The sequence below is a fragment of the Oryx dammah genome, unplaced genomic scaffold (genome assembly GCF_014754425.2).
Source record: "Oryx dammah isolate SB20612 unplaced genomic scaffold, SCBI_Odam_1.1 HiC_scaffold_3, whole genome shotgun sequence".
Classification (NCBI taxonomy): Eukaryota; Metazoa; Chordata; class Mammalia; order Artiodactyla; family Bovidae; genus Oryx; species Oryx dammah.
Genome location: NW_024070187.1, coordinates 13,367,569 through 13,388,194, shown reverse-complemented (window position 1 = coordinate 13,388,194; position 20,626 = coordinate 13,367,569).

Here is a 20,626-nt window from a genome sequence, read left to right as displayed (position 1 = left end):
TAAAATTAGAAAATTTGCCAATTAAGTATTTATAATAATATAATAATATATTTGAGTAATGAATCTCATGGAAGATTTTATGTAAAAAATATTTAAAGTGCATCACTGACATGAAAAATGTACATATAGTTTAAGCCTATCTGTGATGCAATTAAACACAGTCTATACTTTCACTATATAAATGATGATACATTTTTATTTTATTTCTATGTTGAGAGTCTATATAATGTGTAAAATATATTTATATATTACATAGAGTCCAGCTATATATAAAATTTTAAAAATACACTTGAATTTAGATTGTATAAATAAATTAAAAGAAGTTGAAAATACTTAAGTATTTAAAAATGTGGTATCAATTACAGCCATAGAAAAATGTGACCAGCAAAACCTGATAAACAAAAAGATCCATTCTGACTAGAATTGGCTCAAAAAATTAAATAACAATCATTTGACCCATCATATAAGTTTTTAACATTTTATAAAAGGTACTTTTGATAATTTTCATTTTTAAAATTAATCATCTGAAATTACAAATATTGGATGATTTTTTTATACTAGTACTACACATATTTGAAAAGTCAAATATTTATGTTCTGTATGTTGAACTCATGTAAAATGGGTATAAATAAAATAGAGGTATAGGTTTGAACAGATAAAGCCGGATGGGTATATCTTTGCATAAATAGCAAGTTATAGACCAGAAACATGTAACTTTTCTTTTGATTTGCCTACTTATCGATTATCAGTAAGACTCAATCTTAGATTTTGTTCCCCTTAAATATGAAATGATACTTCAAAGAAATTTTTTCTTAAGCAATAAGGTTTACATTAAACTACAGACTCTGCAGTATGTGGAACAAATTTTTTAAATATGTTCCATATATAAAGTAAATTAACTTCTAAAACATGGGAACTGGGGAGGAAAAATAATTTACAATGTTCTGCTATTTACTCTGCTACAATCTTTTAAGGCTCCAAAATTTTCTCTTTCATACTATTTCAATACTAGGCAATTAATGCCTTCAAACTAAGGACTTCACCTATGAAAACAATCCAAAAACAGTATGGTACAATCTGAAAAACATAATCAGTCTATTTTCTATACTTGAAAATCTTTTCCACATTACTTGTTAAGAAAATGTTTCAAAATATAAAACAGTGAGAGAAAATGATGAAATAACATCAGGACTGAGAAAAGAGGACGGAATAGAACAGGAAAGTTATAATTTTCAAATCAGACTAGGGATTCTGGTTTCAGAAAGAATAATGCTTAAGTTATGTATTACAATAAAGAATATGGATTTTTGCACTTTTTTAAAATGTCAACACAGATCAACTTTTCACCATCTATTGACTTTTTTTTTTTTTTCATGAAAAAGTGTAATTTGTACTTTCACTAGGGTAACCTCTGGCCACATCTGGCTATTGAGCATTTCAAATGTAGCTATCCCAATATGAGAGATGTATTTAAGAGCAAAATACACACTAGATTTCAAAGATTTAGTACAAAAAATGCAAAATATATCCTTAAATTTCTTATATTGATTACATGTTAAAATGATAGTATTTTGGATGTATCCGTTTAAATAATATATTAGTAACAGTTATTTCACATTTCTTTTCCCTTTATATGTCACTAGAAAATATAAAATTATATTTCTTGCATTTATTTCTAAGGAACAGCGCTTGTATAGACTGCATATACATAGAACTAAATGATCATTTCAATCACAATATTAATGTAATTTGTTTTTTTCTGAAGTACCAAAGAGATGCCCTAAGCAAACTAACAATACCAAAACTAGCCAAAAAATAAACAAAAGTGAAATAAATCCAAAAGCAGTAAAACAAAAAACCCACAAAACGTGGAAAGATATCTAAAAATAGGTAAACTGGACAGTTTTCCACTACTGAATTCATGCAAATGGCCAAACCATTTGTGAATATTAATGCAGCTTCAGTTTTTCATCCAGGTCCATCAGATTCATCCCTCTAGAGGACATTTTACATTCCTGTTACCCTTCCATGTATATTGGCCATGTGTTATTCTAACCAATCACTAGATGATTAAAATTAAAAGCATAAGATTGATAATGTATACTAGCTTATACATACAAATAGCTCTGCTCTACAAAATATACAACTTTAACTACCAATTAATTGCTTTTTAAAAAATTATACATTCACTCCTTCAACAACAAATAACATGGTTATTTTATTGGCAAGTATGTTTGAGTATTATATCAAAACAGATACTTGAAAGCTGTAAATTTTAATCAGTCCATCAGTTGTCTTACATAGTATTGTATAAGAAAGTCAATGGAGTGGCCGTATCCAAAGCACAGATTGAAACCAACTTTGATATTAAATAAAATGAGAAAAGAAATGGCAACTGGAACTGAAAAGCTTCACAGCTACATCAGAAACAAAATTAAATTATATTGCCTATACTAAGTTTCTATCTCATGGCATGCTTCCTTCTCTCCGACTGTTTCCAGTAGATTTGTCACTTAAAGTTCTGTTCACATGGCATTTGATGAAATCCCCAATCAGACCACAAGACTGGTAAACCTGTTCTAACTGCTCTTACAATATCATGGAACAGAGCTTGAATTACCAATCCACCAGAGAATGCTAATGCAATTATGAGTGTTTACTTACACCATGTGTTTCTCACTGAGCCTCCCCCGCTGTGTCAGGATAAACCGAAGGGAGCTAATGTTTTATAGATGGTAAGACTCTGTTTGTTTTCAGTAGGGCTAAGTCTCCCAAAGCACTCAGACACACTAATTAAAGTAAACTGCAGAGGCCCATAATAAAATATATGTGTTTGGAGACTGTGAGATGAACCCTACTGGCTTATTAAAAGTCAAAAGAAAAATATACATTATTTATGACTTCAAAGGGACACATTGTGAGCTCTAGTTTATTTAAAGGATTAACAAAGCAGTGGTTATTGGTGACCATCTGAACGTTTCTTCCTTCACAGTTCATTAGTTCTGTCATATATGTGAGAAGTCATCATTTGGGTTCAAATCAAATATTATTAATCAAATAAATTACAGAGGGCACACCAACATTATTAAATGAAATCTTCGTGAAAATAACTGCTAATAAATCTAGTACTTACTTTTCAACAGTTGCCTAGTTGCAACAGTGTGATTTAGGTTTTCAAAATGTGTTATAAGGTTTAAACAATACATTCTTCATAAATTTGGCTATCCCCAAAAACAGGAAGCTGGGGAATATAATTACTAACCAAGTTGCTTCATATCCATGTCCACAAAAGTTATTCTGTACTCCCTTAATGTGGAAACCTGTAAACTTCACAAGGAAGTCCACTTTCTCATTTTCAACACAGACTACAATAGAAGGAAAAGTTATGGCACATGAAAATCAAAGCCTTTTTACATCTTATATTACTTTGAATTAAGAATCTTTGAATTCTAAATCAATCCACATCATTCAATCAAAGGACACTGTCTACACTTGGCTTAATCAAGCCTGAACAGAGGATGATAAAGACAAATCAATATTGCTACATTTGTTCATCAGTATATGAAAACTGCAAAGTTAACCATTTTTAATATGCTTCTATCAATGAAAATTTCATATTACTTAACTGATTATCATCATACATCTGAAGATTCCATATAAATGAAATCTTGCAAGCATTTCCGAGTATGATACTAAAAGAATTTGCTTCTCATATGGCTCTAGTCACCTTGAGATTTACCTAAGTTTACACTTTAAAAGGAAATAATGTTCCCCCAAAATAAGATGTCTCTTCTGGACTGTCTTGGAAATAGAGTTTCCCTAGTTTTCTCAAGACAACAGACGTGATATATAGGATAGATCTGAAATTGTCTCCTGATTGCTTTATTAGGGGTTTTATCTCATTTTGGGCTTCCCTCGTAGCTCAGCTTGTAAAGAATCCACCTGCAATGCAGGAGACCTGGGTTCTATCCCTGGGTTGGGAAGATCCCCTGGAGAAGGGAACCTCTGCCCACTCCAGCATTCTGGCCTGGAGAATTCCATGGAGTCACAAAGAGTCGGACATGACTCAGCGACTTTCATTTCACTATCTCATTTTTTTCTTTATTCTCCTTTTCTCTCCTCTGTCCTCCTCCCCTCCTCTCCCTCACCTGCACTCTCTCTCCCTCTCTCTCTCTCTCTCTCTCTTTCCATTTGGCACTTGTTTCCTTCTGAAATTTGCCCATAGTCATTTATCATCACAAGCTTAAGTAAAGAATATAAAGCCCAGGGTTATGACATTTTTAATTTTATGAGTCACACTTTCAGGCAGTGAGTTAAAATTGCTGAGAATTAAGAACAAATGATATGATATTTATGTTTTATTTTCTTTATAAGTTCACTTTAACACCTCTATATTCTACCCTTCATTAAGCAGAAAAAGAAAAAAAACCTAATTTGAATAAACTCAGCCTTACCAAAATAGAATTTAGTCAAAATTAGTTTTATTTCTATAATTTGTTTAGCTTAAACTCAACAGGGACTGATATAAACTTAATTTTTAGATTTCTGAATCTATTGGCAACATATTTATATTTTATTATTTTAATATTCTAGAAAATATTAATGGTGGAAAGATATTATTCCCACTTAGTTGTGAGAGATTTCCACAAAATGTGCATTACAGAGGGAAAATAATAAACTAAATTTATTGGACTAAAGGCTAATTATATTATTAGTCTTTTATCTATTTCTCTTTTTTTCTCTTGCCCATGTGGTTTCCTATGCCTATTTTCCTGTAACGCTAGATTTAAAAGTTTCTTCTGGAACTGTTGGTATATCGTCTTAAAAAGATTCTCTATAGATATATCCTGTATCATTTCAAGAGCATCACATGATGATCTGGTAAGCAAAATTAAGCAAACAAATGAAAACTTATCATTAAGAAATCCGTATCTTCTTTAAATCTTATGTTCCTTTGAGCAATACAAGTATTTGTGTGTAACTTGACTGTATAGGTATAAACTCAATACAGGTGCCTTTAATTCTTGAGCCAAATACTCTTAGCTGGTTTTTAATTCTCTCTGCTTTATCAAATTAAGGTGTCCTTATTCCAGTATTAGATTGAAAGTATTTTACACACACAATAAAGATCTTCCATTTTCAAATTAAATTTTGGTTGAAATGAAGATAAATTATAACTACATTTCTATAGCACTTACTTGTGAGGTAGCTCTATTACCTCCATTTTATAAATAAGAAAACTGAGATTTAGAGAAACATGGTTGTTTTTTTTTTTTTTTACTGTCATACTACTAGAAAGCAGTGAAGCCTTGATTTTATTTTTTATTTATTTTTTTTTAATTTTTTTTATTTTACTTTACAATTCTGTATTGGTTTTGCCATACATTGACATGAATCCACCACGGGTGTACATGCGTTCCCAAACATGAACCCCCCTCCCATACTAACACATATATATGGAATTTAGAAAGATGGCAATGATGACCCTGTATGCAGGACAGCAAAAAAGACACAGATGTGTATAGCGGACTTTTGGACTCAGAGGGAGAGGGAGAGGGTGAGATGATTTGGGAGAATGGCATTGAAACATGTATAATATCATGTAAGAATCAAATTGCCAGTCTATGTCCGATGCAGGATACGGCACGCTTGGAATGGATACAAAAACAAGACCCCTCTATATGCAGATGACATTGATTTTAATACTAGCCCAATCCTGTCTTAATCTAGAATTGAGAGTTTAACCACTCTGATAAATTTCCTCTCCAGGAATAGAATACTATTGTCAGACTTTTAGGGCTGTGATTACAGGAATCAATGGATTGTACCTCCTAAAAGTTAAGTTGAACATATTCAACAGAGCTCAAAGTATTTCACTATAATGTTAACATTCAGTTCAGTTCAGTTCAGTTCAGTCGCTCAGTCGTGTCCGACTCTTTGCGACCCCATGAACTGCAGCACGCCAGGCCTCCCTGTCCATCACCAACTCCCGGAGTTCACCATTGAGACGGTGATGCCATCCAGCCATCTCATCCTCTGTCGTCCCCTTCTCCTCCTGCCTCCAATCCCTCCCAGCATCAGTCTTTTCCAATGAGTCAACTCTTCGCATGAGGTGGTCAAAGTATTGGAAATGAAAAAATGATGACCTCTTTATAAAATGGAAATGAACATCTTTTTCAAAATATGACAATAAAAAGTTACTTGGAGACTTCAAAACTTAAAAGAGGGTGGACAAAATAAATTTCCAAGTTCAAAACTAAATCCGTTGTTTTTATTATTGTGATTAATCTAATCTAACTTCTATTTAACTTTGAAAACAGCAGGAAAGAGAAAAAAATGCCCACTTATTCTCTGGAACAATCTTAGAAACCCAGGACAATCTTAGAAACCATTTTTAATTTATGGCCCCAAGTCTAAAGGACAAGCATTTCTTTAATCTCTAAATATATATTCAGAAATGAATTAACATTGTCATAGATTTATAAAAATTATTTTTTTTTCAAGTTTACAATTTAGGGGTTGAGATTCAAACAGTAAAAGGTAAAAAAAAGTGAAGTAAAACTTTTTCTGTCATCCAATTTATCCCAATTCGTATAATTGTTATTGATAACAATCTCACTCATGAACCTGTAAAGTTCCTTAGGACAGAAATCAAGCCTACTTCTCCTCTTTATTTTATCCCTATTGCCAAAGACAGTGTCTAGAAAATGTGTACATTAAGTAAACATGTGCTAAAATGTTTATCATGGAATCGTAAATATATTAAGTCCTGTAGTGTTTCAGAGGGAAAAAGATTGCTTCCAGTTGGGGTAACTGTGGAAGACTGTGTAAAGGAAATAACTCTTGAGTTAACCTTGATTGAGCTAGAATTTCAGTAGGCAGGGTTAAAATATATGCTTAACATTGGAGAGCAGAGGGTGGCTTTGGGAAAGGAAGGCTATCAGGCAGATAGAATAACATAAGTAAAGATGTGGAGAATAAAATATAAACATAGTCTGTTACAGCAGGCAGACTGACTGAAATGTGGGGCTGAAAGAAGAATTTTGAAGAGAATAAAGGGGGAAAGGAAGCTAAGAGCAGATCAAGATTCAGGAAGCCTTGAAATTCAGACTTACTCTGGAAGGTTTTGAACATGCAATGAAGTAGCATTTTATAAACCTAAATTTAGCAACGAGCTACAAAATAGTTACTGCATTAAAATAATGGTAGGTGGAAAGCCAGGAAAGGGAACTGCAAAACTCTGGGAAGTAAATAAAACTCTGAAAATGTGTCTTCTCATCAACTTCTGAAAATGTTTCCTTGAAATCAGCAAATTGTTTAATTTGGGAGACCTCCCAGGTGGCGCTAGCAGTAGAGAACCTGTCTGCCGATGCAGGAGACGTAAGAGACTCGGTTCCATCCCTGGGTTGGGAAGATCCCTCATAGCAGGGCATGGCAACCCCCTCCAGGATTCTTGCCTGGATAATCCCATGGACAGAGGAACCTAGTGGGCTATGGTCCACAGAGTCACAAAGAGTTGAACATGACTGGCAACTTGAAACACACTCACCCAAAGAGATTTTACAGATCATCTTGACCACACATTGCATTTTATGATTTAGGAAACGGAGGATTAAGAGATTCAATGACCTGCCCAAAATTGCAAAGCCAATACTGATTACGGATCTCCTCACTTCCAGCCCCGTTGTTCTTTCTATTATAAAAGAACTCCCCTCAAGATGACTTTTTAAATTAAAAGGAATTAACAAAGAAACAAATACAGAATTAGGACCTTTATTGCTATTTCACTAGCCGACAGTAACCTTATTTAACAGATCTTCTTTGCCACACAGATATCCCACTGAAGCATTGTAATAAATGTAATAAAAGGGAAGATTAGGGCAAACATCGGTGGGAAGACATTAATTAGAGGAGGACCTCACCAATTCTCAGTTGACTAATCCTCAAACCCTGTAATTCTCATAAGAAAACTGGCAATCTTGCTTTACTTCTTATCAAAGAGACTTTCCAGCTAAAAAGAGGGGCAGGCTCAAATAATCAGAATCTCATTAATTTTATTAAATATACTATATAAAGTCCCATAATAAATAATTAAGCCCTATTAAACAGATATTGATAGTACATTTTATCCCTTCTTACTTATAGACACAAATAAAATGACAGTGCTTACACAGAAAATCATAAAACATAATTGTTGTTATTGATGACAATAATACCTTATGTTTGTTTTAGAGATTTTAAAGCTTTTCAAGCATGACTGTTGCATCATAATTGCCACACAAAGCATTTATGTCTTAATCTATTTAAGTTTCCACCTGCTAGCTGTTAAAGCATCAGTTGAAAATAGTTAGACAGATTTTCAGTAATTTGTGCATGTATGTTTGTGATAACCTGACTTAAGAAAGTAATAGTTGTTCAACATGTCCAGTGGGGAGGGCCTGGCCAGGTGTAGCTTCAAACGCTGCCAGCAGTTTCTAGTTGTTCAGTCCCTAAGTCTTGTCCAACTCTTTGCATATCCATGGACTGCAGCAGGCCAGGATTTCCTGTCCACTGTTTCCCAAAGTTTGCTCAAACTCATGTCAATTGAGTTGGTGATGCCATCCAACTCTCTCATTCTCTGTCGTCCCCTTCTCCACCCGCCTTCCATTTTTCCCAGCATCAGGGTCTTTTCCAATGAGTTGGCTCTTTGCATCAGGTGGCCAAAGTACTGGAGTTTCAGCTTCAGCATCAGTTCTTCCAACAAATATACAGGACTGATTTCCTTTAAGAGTGACTGGTTGGATCTCCTTGCAGTCCAAGGGTTGCTCAAGAGTCTTCTCCAGCACCACAGTTCAAAAGCATCAGTTCTTGGGCACTCAGTCTCCTTTATGGTGCAACTCTCACATCCATACATGACTACTGGAAACACCATAGCTTTACCTATGTGGACTTTTGTCGGCAAAGCGATGTCTCTGCTTTTTAATACACTGTCTTGGTGTGTCATAGCTTTTCTTCCAAGGAGCAAATATCTTTTCATTTTTTGGCTGCAGTCACTGTGCACAGTGATTTTGGAGCCCAAGAAAATGAAGTCTGTCACTGTTTCCATTGTTTTTGCCGTGAAGTGATGGATGCCATGATCTTCAGTTTTTGAACACTGAGTTTCAAGCCAGACTTTTCACTCTTTTTCTTCATCTTCATCAAGAGGCTCTTTAGTTCCTTGCTGCTTTCTGACATTAGGGTGGTATCATCTGCATTGTCTGAGGTTGCTGGTATTTCACCTGGCAATCTCAATTCCAGCTTATGATTAATCCAACCATCATTATTCAGAAACTGCCAGCAGTGTTTGAAGCCATACTAGGTAGTATCAACTAAAATACACAAATGTAGCCTCCACTTTCACTAGAGTATAAGCTAGGGCTTTAAAAAAAAAAAATTGAAGCTGCTAAAATTTCTAGAAATTGTCTGTTCTTTCGCCTATATTACTCATTTCTACTTGTACAAATATATGCTTCTGACTACTAGTGAAATTCATAGTGGTATAATTTGTCTTAGCTTTGACTGTGCATGGGTTACATGCGCAAAACAGAATTTATCATTTTCAACTGAATCACAGTGCTGTGCGCATAGTCATTAAGTCAACTGACACAGTAAGCAGAACGGCTCCCCAATACATGTCCATGTTCTAACTCCTGGAATCTGTCAATATGATGATTTGTATGGCAAAAGAAGATTTTCAAATGTAATTAAAATCAAGGACCTTAAAAGAGATTATCATGGATCTTCCAGGTGGGCCCAATCTTATCACAAGTCATTAAAAGCAGAGGACTTCTCTTGCTACAGTCAAGGAGATACTGCAGAAATCAGAGAGATTTAAAACATAATTGGGAGTCAGTTCGCCATTGTTAAAGGGGACCTCATGGAAGGGATTAGAAAGAATACAAGAAGTCCCTAGGAGCAAAGACTGTCCCTAGCTGATGGCTAACAAGGACATGTAGATGTTAGTCATACAACCGCAAGGAAATTTGAATTCAGCCAATAACCTGATTGAGCCTGGAGAAGATTCTTCCGCAGAGCCTCCAGTGAGAAATGCAGCCCAGTCAAAGCTTCAGTTTCAACCTTGTGAGACCCTAAGCAGAGGACCCAGTCAGGTCCACTAGAACTCCTGACATACGGAAACCAAGGAACAATACACTTGTGTTGTTTAAAGCTGCAAAGTGTGGCAGAGTGACGTCAGTGTCACGGCAGTATGAGACAATCCCTTTGTCTCTCGTCTTCAACCTACAGCCAGTAAAATATCCATAACTCAACAAATGATCCTCTGCCCGACACACCAGGACACCAGAAAAATCCATACAATCTGTACCTCTATAGGTGGGCAGACTGAAACCCACAGGGGAGACTGGAACCAGGGGAAGAGACCACAGTCGCAACCTCCAAGCTAAAGTGGTTGAGCCTGAAGCCCCAGGGGCCCAGTAGCAGCAGCAGAGATGACACACACGATACCAGCCTCCTCTGGCCACAGCAGCAACCACAACCACAGAGAGCCAAGCAGCAGCGTCAGCAGGACCTGCAACCCCAGTCCCTCTAGCCGTTCAGAGCACACAACTCCAGCCCTCTGCCTAGAGGCAGCACTCAAGACCCTGAAAACTCCAAACACAGTTGAGGTACAAACTACCCCTGCTCCCCCACTCAACCTCCTTCTCGCCCTGCCAAGGAAGCAATGCTCATGACCCAGGTACCTCCAATACAGGAGGTACCCTCCATTCCAATGCCCCAGCTGTAATGCCAGCAACAGCAGCATCAAGCCACTAGTGAATCATAGGGTCACAAGCAGTGATGATGTGGTTACCGGTGATGCCTCTGAGAGAGGCAGTAGAGGAGGGAGACTGGAGTCTCAAATACAGAGGCAGCGCAGGTAAAAGAAACCAAAAACTTATGCTATAGCACCACCTACTGAAAATCAAAATAAATGCTTCAAATCACCAATCTGTTGAATTGAATTAAGTAAAAAATGCTTTACCTACAAAAGAAAGATGTTTGCTACTTCTAATGCATTGACAGAGGAACAACTCATCAAGCACCGTGAAAACCCTAGTAACAAAGCATCACAACAAGAAAATAACAATTCTCCAGAAACCAAACAAGTCACAAAGAATTGTGATCAAACTGATAGAGAATACAAAGTAGCTGTTACGAAGGACATAGACAGTATATTAAAAAGCAGAGACATCACTTTGCCCACAAAGGTCCATATGGTCAAGGCTATGGTGTTTCCAGGAGTCATGTATAGATGTGAGAGTTGGATCATAAAGAAAGCTGAATGCCGAAGAATTTATGCTTTTGAACTGTGGTGCTGGAGAAGACTCTTGAGAGTCCTTTAGATGGCAAGGAGATCAAACCAGTCAATCCTAAAGGAAATCAATCCTGAAAATTTATTGGCAGGACTGATGCTGAAGCTCCAATACTTTGGCCACTGATGCTGGGAAAGATTGAAGGTGGGAGGGGAAGGGGACGACAGAGGATGAGATGGCTGGATAGCATCACTGACTCAATGGACATGAGTTTGAGCAAGTTCCGGGAGTTGGTGATGGACAAGGAAGCCTGGCATGCTGCAGTCCATAGAGTGAGTCACAGAGAGTCAGACATGACTGAGAGAGTAAACAACAATAATTATGATGAAACTCAATGAGCTTAGAAAAGCAGTCCGCTGAGCTCAGAAATAAAATCAATAAGAGGGAAACTCTCTTCTCCAAAGAGAATGACACTCTATCATAGAACCAAACAGAAATTCTGGAGCTGAAGAACTCAATAAATGAGGTGAAGAATGCATTAGAAAGCACTGGAAATAGGGCAGGCCATATAGAATAAACAAGTTCAAAGATAGAAATAAAGAAAGGATTCAGGTAGAAGACAGAAAACTTTTTTTTTAATGAAAAAACTCTATAAGAACTATCTGACTCCATTAAAAGGACAACATAAGGATAATGGTCATCCCCGAAGAAGAAAGGGAGAAGGAAGCTGGGAGCTTATTTAAAGAAATAATAGCTGAGAACTTCCCAAACCTGGGGAAGGAACGGACATACAAGTCCATGAAGCTAATCAGTTAATTTTCTCAATGCAAAAAGACCTTCTCCAAGACACATTAAGTTAAAAACTGTCAAAAGTTAATAATAGAGGAATACTTTTAAAGGTAGCCAAGGGAAAAAAAAAGACAAGTTCTCTGAAAGGAGCCCTCATTAAGCTATAAACCATCAGCAGAAACTCTATAAGCCAGGAGACAGCAGAATAACAAATTTCAAATGTTGAAAGATAAAAACTTGCAGCCAAGAATATTCTATCCAGCAAACTTTTTTTCAGATAAGGAGAAATAAAGCCTTCCCCAGACATATAAAAGCTTCAAGAGTACATCACCACTAGACCTACTTTACAAGAAATACAGAAAGAAGCTCTTCTAAAGAGGTAAATAGAAAGAATCAGAAAATTGTAATGCTATATCAGAATATGTTACTAAGGACTTAATCATTAGCATAAAGGTCAAAGGAGGAAACAAGAATGAAAATAACTATATCTGCTGCAATTTGGTAACAAACTCACAATATGAAAAAAGTGAAAACCCACAGCTATCATTCTAAACTTAGGAGCAAGATAAGGATGCCCACTTTCACCTCTCTTATTCAACACAGTACTGGAAGTACCAGAGTAATTAGGCAAGAAAAGAAGGAATAAAGGCATCCAAATTGGAAAGAAAGAAGCAAAACTATCACTATTTGTGGGTGACATGATTTTATAATTGAAAACACTAAAGACTCCACCAAAATAACTATTAGAAATAATAAACAAATACAGAAAAGTCAGGGTACAAAATTAACATTAAAAAATCTTGTCCTTCTATACACTAACAATAAACTAGCAGAAAGTGAAATTAGGAAAACAATCACACTTACAATCACATCAAAAAGAATAAAGTACCCAGGAATAAAATTAACCAAGTGAATAGAAGACCTATACACTGAAAACCAGAGGACACTATTGAAAGGAATTTGAAGACACAAAGAAATAGAAAAATATTCTATGTTTATGGATTACAAGAAATTAACATTGTTAAAATGTCCATATTACCTAAAGCAATCTACAGATTTAATGCAATCTCTATCAAAATCCCAATGACATCATCACAGAAATAAAACCAAAAGTCCTAAAATTTGTATGGAACCTCAAAAAAGCCTGAAGATCCTATAGAAGAATCTGGAGGGGAAAAAAGGCTGGAGGTATCACACTCTCTGATTTCAAATTATACTACAAAGCTATAGTACTTAAAACAGTAAGGCAGTGGCAGAAAAGCAAGCACATAAATCAATGGAATAGAACTGGGAGCTCAGAAACAAACCCACATTTATGTATACAGCTAAATCACCACAAAGGCACCAAGAATGTACAATAAAGGGAAAAATGTCTCTTCAGTAAATGATGTTGGAAAAACTGGACAGTCAAATACAATAGAGTGAAATTAGACCACTATCTTATATCATACACAAAAATCAACTCCAAATGGATTAAAGACTTGAATACAAGACTTAAAACCATAAAACACTTAGAAGAAAATAAAGGCAGTACATTATTTGACATCAGTCTTAGCAATATATTTTTTGATGTGGTTCCTCAAGCAAGGGAAACAAAAGCAAAAATAAACAAATGGGACTACTAACTTAAAAGCTTCTGCATAGCAAAGGACACTATCAACAAAAAGAAAAGACTCTTACAAGTGCAAGAAGATACTTGTAAATCATATACATGACAAGGGGTTAATATTCAAAATATATAAAGACCTAATATAACTCAATGACAGAAAAAAAATCTGATTAAAACATAGAGAATCTGAATAGATATTTCCTCCAAAAAAATGATATATAATGTCCACAGGCACATAAAAAATATTCAACATCACTAATTATTGGGTAACTGCAAATCAAAACAATAATGATATATCACCTCACACCTGTTAGAAAGGTTACTATCAACAAGACAAGAAATAATAAGTGTTGGAGAGGATGTAGATAAAAGGGAACCTTTGTATACTGCTGGCGAGAATGTAAACTGGTACCACTATGGAAAAAGTATGGCAATTTCTCAAGAAGTTAAGAAGAGAACTACCATATGATCCAGGTATTCTACTTTTAGAAATTTACCTGAAGAATATAAAAACACTACTTTGAAAAAAATGTATTCACTTCTATGATTATTGCAGCATTATTTACAATGGTCAAGATATGGAAATAACCTAAGTGCCATCAACAGATGGATGAGTAAAGATGTGGAATGGAATACTGTGTGTGTGTGTGTGTGTGTGTGTGTGTGTATTACCTGCTCAGTTGTTTCCAACTCTTTGAGACCCCATAGACTGTAGCCCACCAGGTTCCTCTGTCCATGGGATTCTCCAGGCAAGAACACTGAAGTGGGTAGCCATTCCCTTCTCCAGAGGATCTTCCCAACCCAGGGATCAAACCCAGGTCTCCCACACTACATGCAGATTCTTTATCATCTGAGCCACCAGGGAAGCCCAGTGGAATACTACTTAGCCATAGAAAGATAAAATATTTCCAGTTGCAACATGACTGAAACTTGAGGGCATTATGTTAAGTAAAATATGACAAATGCCATATGACTACACTCATGTGCACAATATTAATTAAATGAACAAGCCAAATTTTAAAAAAAAAACAAACATAGATACAGAGAACAGAGTAGTGGCTATGAAAGGGAAAGGAGGATGGGTGAAATGTGAAATAGGTGAAGGGAGTCAAGAGTGTATGGTGACAGACAGAAACTAAACTGTTGGTGGTGAACATGCTGCGGTGTATACGTAGGTCAAAATATAATGGTGTATAAACGAAACATATAATGTTATAAACCAATGAGTGTTACCTCAATTTTTAAAATAAAACTGTTAAAATCTGTGGTAATCTGTTACAGCCACAGTGAAAAACATACACCTGCATATTCTGGTTGATTTACATAATGGAGAATATGCCACGTGTAAATAATTGTATTAGGGTATATGTTTCCTTATCTTGCCCAACATACAATCCATTAGTAAAATAAGATGTATATATGAAAGACTGATTAGTAAGTCAGTCAAAGCAGTAGTAAATTACATGATAATTCATAAACCTATTAAAAAAAGAAAAAAATGCCTATTTAGATCATCTAGTAAAAGCTTAAAAGGTAGATTTTTTTTTCCTATACATCAGGGAATATTTCTTAAATTACAGTATCTATAACGATCAACTGGAATCTCCTGAGATTTTATTTAAAAGATTTCACTCAGAGATTCCCACTCTCAGAATTCCTGATCCAGTATATCTGGGATGAGGTTTGGGAGGGTGTTAGCAAGTTTCCAGATGATGCTAATACTGCTGATCTGAGGACCAAAATTAAGAACCACCATGCATAAAAAGGAAAGGATATGGTTTTAACAAACATTTAAAGTTTAAAAGTTCGAGAACTGTTTAGGGACTGTGTTGTTGTTTTAGTTGCTAAGTCGTGTCTGACTCTTTTGTGACCCCATTGTAGCCCACCATGCTCCTCTGTCCATGGGATTTCCCAGGCAAGAATATTGGTGTGGGTTGCCATTTATTTCCTCAGGGGATCTTCTCGATCTAAGGATCAAATCCACATCTCCTGCATTGCAGGCAGATTCTTTATCACTGAGCCACCTGGGAAGCTCTAAGTAGTCCAATATGAAAATCATGCTTTGGAAAGATTTTGTTCTTGTTGCATTGCTCAGTTGTGTCTGACTCTGCGACCCCATGGACTGTAGCATGCCAGGCTTCCCTGTCCTTCACTGTCTCCCAGAGTTTGCTCAAACTCACATCCATTGAGTTGATATACCATCCAACCATCTCTTCCTGTCGCCCCCTTCTCCTCCTGTCCTCAATCTTTCCCAGCATCAGAGTCTTTACAGTGAGTCAGCTCTTCACATCAGGTGGCCAAAATATTGGAGTTTCAGCTTCAACATCAGTTCTTCCAATGAATATTTAGGGTTGATTTCCTTTAGGATTGACTGGTTTGATTTCCTTGCAATCCAAGGGACTCTCAAGAGTCTTCTCCAACACCATGGTTCAAAATCATTAATATGTCAGTGCTCAGCCTTCTTTATGGTGGAACTCTCACATCCATACTCAACTCCTGAAAAAACCATAACTTTGACTATATAGACCTTTGTCGGTGAAGTGATAATCTCTGTTTTTCAATATGCTGTCTAGGTGTGTCATAGGTTTGGAAAGATTACTGAAGCCATAAATATTTGGGAAATATTGAGTCAGGAAGAGATCTAAAGTAGAAAAAATTAAATATTAAGGATTCCATTACAAAAATCTGAGGTGAGAAGCCTAAAATCAATGAAGAGTGAGCAGATATAGAAAAGGAACAAAATGGTTGAGGATTAGCAAAAAGCTATACAAAAATAATAAACAACAAAGTTACCTAGCATGTTACACTAAAGGCAATTGACTCATCAAGATTTTAGGCATTTTATATTTTCTTTTTCTTCTGTCAATTTTGGTTGTGTTTTTAGAAGAATTTATCATTTCATGTCATAACAACTATCAAAGTTATTAACACAAAGTTGTTCATAATGTCCTCTTATTACCTTTTTAGGCCTTTAATGTCTGTAATAATATTGCCTTTTTCATTATTAATATTGGAAACTTGTGTTATAGATAATTTGTGTCCTTTTTCTTCATTAGTCGTACAAAGAGCTTTTCAACTGTGTTAATATTTTCAAAGCATTTAATTTTGACTGGTGATTTTAGGTAAACTTTCTCCTTCATTTATTTTGGTTATCTTTATTATTTCTTATATTTCTGGTCAATTATTATAGATTGGTTGTAATTTTTCCTGATCGATATGAAAGCATTAGAACATTGGTATTCAGCTTTTCTTATTTTCTATTGTATGTTTTTAATGTTCTAAATTTCTAAGCTATGTTTTAACTGCATTTCATAAATTTTGATGTGCCATGTTTTCATTATTTAATTTGGAATACTTTTTTAAATGTATTATGATTTCTTTCCTGACCCACAAACTTTTATAAGTATTTTAAAGACAACTGTGGGACTTTTTTGCCTTTATATTATTAATTTCAATAACTTTTTAAAAATATATTCTGAATTATTTCAATCCTTTGAAATCCTGATCACAGGGAATACAGCCTTGTCTAACTCAATGAAACTAAGCCATGCCCTGTGGGGCCACCCAAGATGGACGGGTCATGGTGGAGAGGTCTGTCAGAATGTGGTCCACTGGAGAAGGGAATGGCAAACCACTTCAGTATTCTTGCCTTGAGAATCCCATGAACAGTATGAAAGGGCAAAATGATAGGATACTGAAAGAGGAACTCCTCAGGTCGGTAGGTGCCCAATATGCTACTAGAGATCAGTGAAGAAATAACTCCAGAAAGAATGAAGGGGTGGAGCCAAAGCAAAAACAATACCCAGTTGTGGATGTGACTGGTGATAGAAGCAAGGTCCGATGCTGTAAAGAGCAATATTGCATAGGAACCTGGAATGTTAGATCCATGAATCAAGGCAAACTGGAAGTCCGACATTCTAGGAATCAGCAAACTGAAATGGACTAGAATGGGTGAATTTAACTCAGATGACCATTATATCTACTACTGTGGGCAGGAATCCCTTAGAAGAGATGAAGTTGCCATCATGGTCAGCAAAAGAATCTGAAATGCAGTACTTGGATACAAATCTCAAAAATGACAAAATGATCTCTGTTCTTTTCCAAGGCAAACCATTCAAAATCATGTTGATCCAAGTCTATGCCCTGACCAGTAATGCTGAAGAAGCTGAAGTTGAATGGTTCCATTAAGACCTACAAGACCTTTTAGAACTAACACTCAAAACAGATGTCCTTTTCATTATAGGGGACTGGAATGCAAAAGTAGGAAGTCAAGAAACACCTGGAGTAACAGGCAAATGTGGCCTTGGAATACAGAATGAAGCAGGGAAAACGCTAATAGAGTTTTGCCAAAGAACGCACTGGTCATAGCAAACACCCTCTTCCAACAACACAAGAGAAGACTCTACACATGGACATCACCAGATGGTCAACACCAAAATCAGATTGATTATATTCTTTGCAGCCAAAGATGGAGAAACTCTATACAGTCAGCAAAAACAAGATCAGGAGCTGACTGTGGCTCAGATCATGAACTCCTTATTGCCAAATTCAGATTTAAATTGAAGAAAGTGGGGAAAACCACTAGACCATTCAGGTATGACCTAAATCAAATCCCTTATGATTATACAGTGGAAGTGAGAAATAGATTTAAGGGACTAGATCTGATAGATAGAGTGCCTGATGAACTATGGACTGAGGTTCATGACATTGTGCAAGAGACAGGGATCAAGATCATCCTCATGGAAACGAAATGCAAAGAAACAAAATGGCTGTCTGAGGAGGGCTTACAAATAGCTGTGAAAAGAAGAAAAGTGAAAAGCAAAGGAGAAAAGGAAAGATATAAGCATCTGAATGCAGAGTTCCAAAGAATAGCAAGAAGAGATAAGAAAGCCTTCCTCGGTGATCAATGCAAAGAAATAGAGGGAAACAACAGTATGGGGAAGACTAGAGATCTCTTCAAGAAAATTAGAGACACCAAGGGAACATTTCATGCAAAGATGGGCTCGATAAAAGACAGAAATGGTATGGACCTAACAGAAGCAGAAGATATTAAGAAGAGGTGGCAAGAATACACAGAAGAACTATACAAAAAAGATCTTCATGACCAAGATAATCACGATGGTGTGATCACTCATCTAGAACCAGACATCTTGGAATGTGAAGTCAAGGGGGCCTTAGAAAGCATCACTACAAACAGAGCTAATGGAGGTGATGGAATTCCAGTTGAGCTATTTCAAATCCTGAAAGATGATGCTGTGAAAGTGCTGCACTCAATATGCCAGCAAATTTGGAAAACTCAGCAGTGGCCACAGGACAGGGAAAGGTCAGTTTTCATTTCCAATAAAGAAAGGCAATGCCAAAGAATGCTCAAACTACCGCACAATTGCACTCATCTCACACGCTAGTAAAGTGACGCTCAAAATTCTCCAAGCCAGGCTTCAGCAATATGTGAACCGTGAAATTCCAGATGTTCAAGCTGGTTTTAGAAGAGGCAGAGGAACCAGAGATCAAACTGCCAACATCTGCTGGATCGTCAAAAAACCAAGAGTTCCAGAAAAGCATCTATTTCTGCTTTGTTGACTATGCCAAAGCCTTTGACTGTGTGGATCACAATAAACTGTGGAAAAATCTGAAAGAGATGGGAATAGCAGACCACCTGACCTGCCTCTTGAGAAACTTATATGCAGGTCAGGTCAGGCAGCAACAGTTAGAACTGAACATGGAATAACAGACTGCTTCCAAATAGGAAAATGAGTATATCAAGGCTGTATATTGTCACCCTGCTTATTTAACTTCTATGCAGAGTACATCATGAGAAACTCTGGGCTGGAGGAAGCACAAGCTGGAATCAAGATTGCTGCGAGAAACATCAATAACCTCAGACATGCAGATGACACCACCCTTATGGCAGAAAGTGAAGAGGAACTAAAGAGCCCCTTGATGAAAGTGAAAGAGGAGAGTGAAAAAGTTGGCTTAAAGCTCAACATTCAGAAAACGAGGATCATGGCATCTGGTCCCCTCACTTCATGGGAAATCGATGGGGAAACAGTGGAAACAGTGTCAGACTTTAATTTCGGGGGCTCCCAAATCACTGCAGATGGTGACTGCAGCCATGAAATTAAAAGACCCTTACTCCTTGGAAGGAAAGTTATGACCAACCTAGATAGCATATTAAAAAGCAGAGATATTGCTTTGCCAACAAACGTCCATCTAGTCAAGGCTATGGTTTTTCCAGTGGTCATGTATGGATGTGAGAGTTGGACTGTGAAGAAAGCTGAGCACCAAAGAATTGATGCTTTTGAACTGTGGTGCTGGAGAAGACTCTTGAGAGTCCCTTAGACTGCAAGGAGGTCCAACCAGTCCATCCTAAAGGAGATCAGTCCTGGGTGTTCATTGGAAAGACTGATGCTGAGGCTGAAACTCCAATACTTTGGCCACCTCATGCAAAGAGTTGACTTATTGGAAAAGACTTTGATGCTGGGAGGGACTGGAGGCAGGAGGAGAAGGGGACGAAAGAGGATGAGATGGGTGGATGGCATCACTGACTCAACGGACATGACTCTGAGTGAACTCCGGGAGTTGATGATGGACAGGGAGACCTGGTGTGCTGTGATTCATGGGTTCGCAAAGAGTCGGACACGACTGAATGACTGAACTGAACTGAACTGTACTGAATGTCATAAAACTATGTTATATATGCAGATGTAAGACTGTGATACTGTTCTGGTGGGCTTCTATTTCTCTGTTTGATTTCTGTATTTATCTTCCTTGAGATTTGCTGAGATTTTCAAGTCTGTGAGTTTGTGTTTTTTTTTTAATCAGTTCTGGAACATACTCAGAAATTTTCCTTTCAAATATATTTATTTCCAATTTTCTCTTTCTCTTGTTGTCACTAAGAATTTGCTATCATTTCTGCTCTGCTTTTAAGAAGTCTCAGGGTTAGAAATCCTGATTCTTT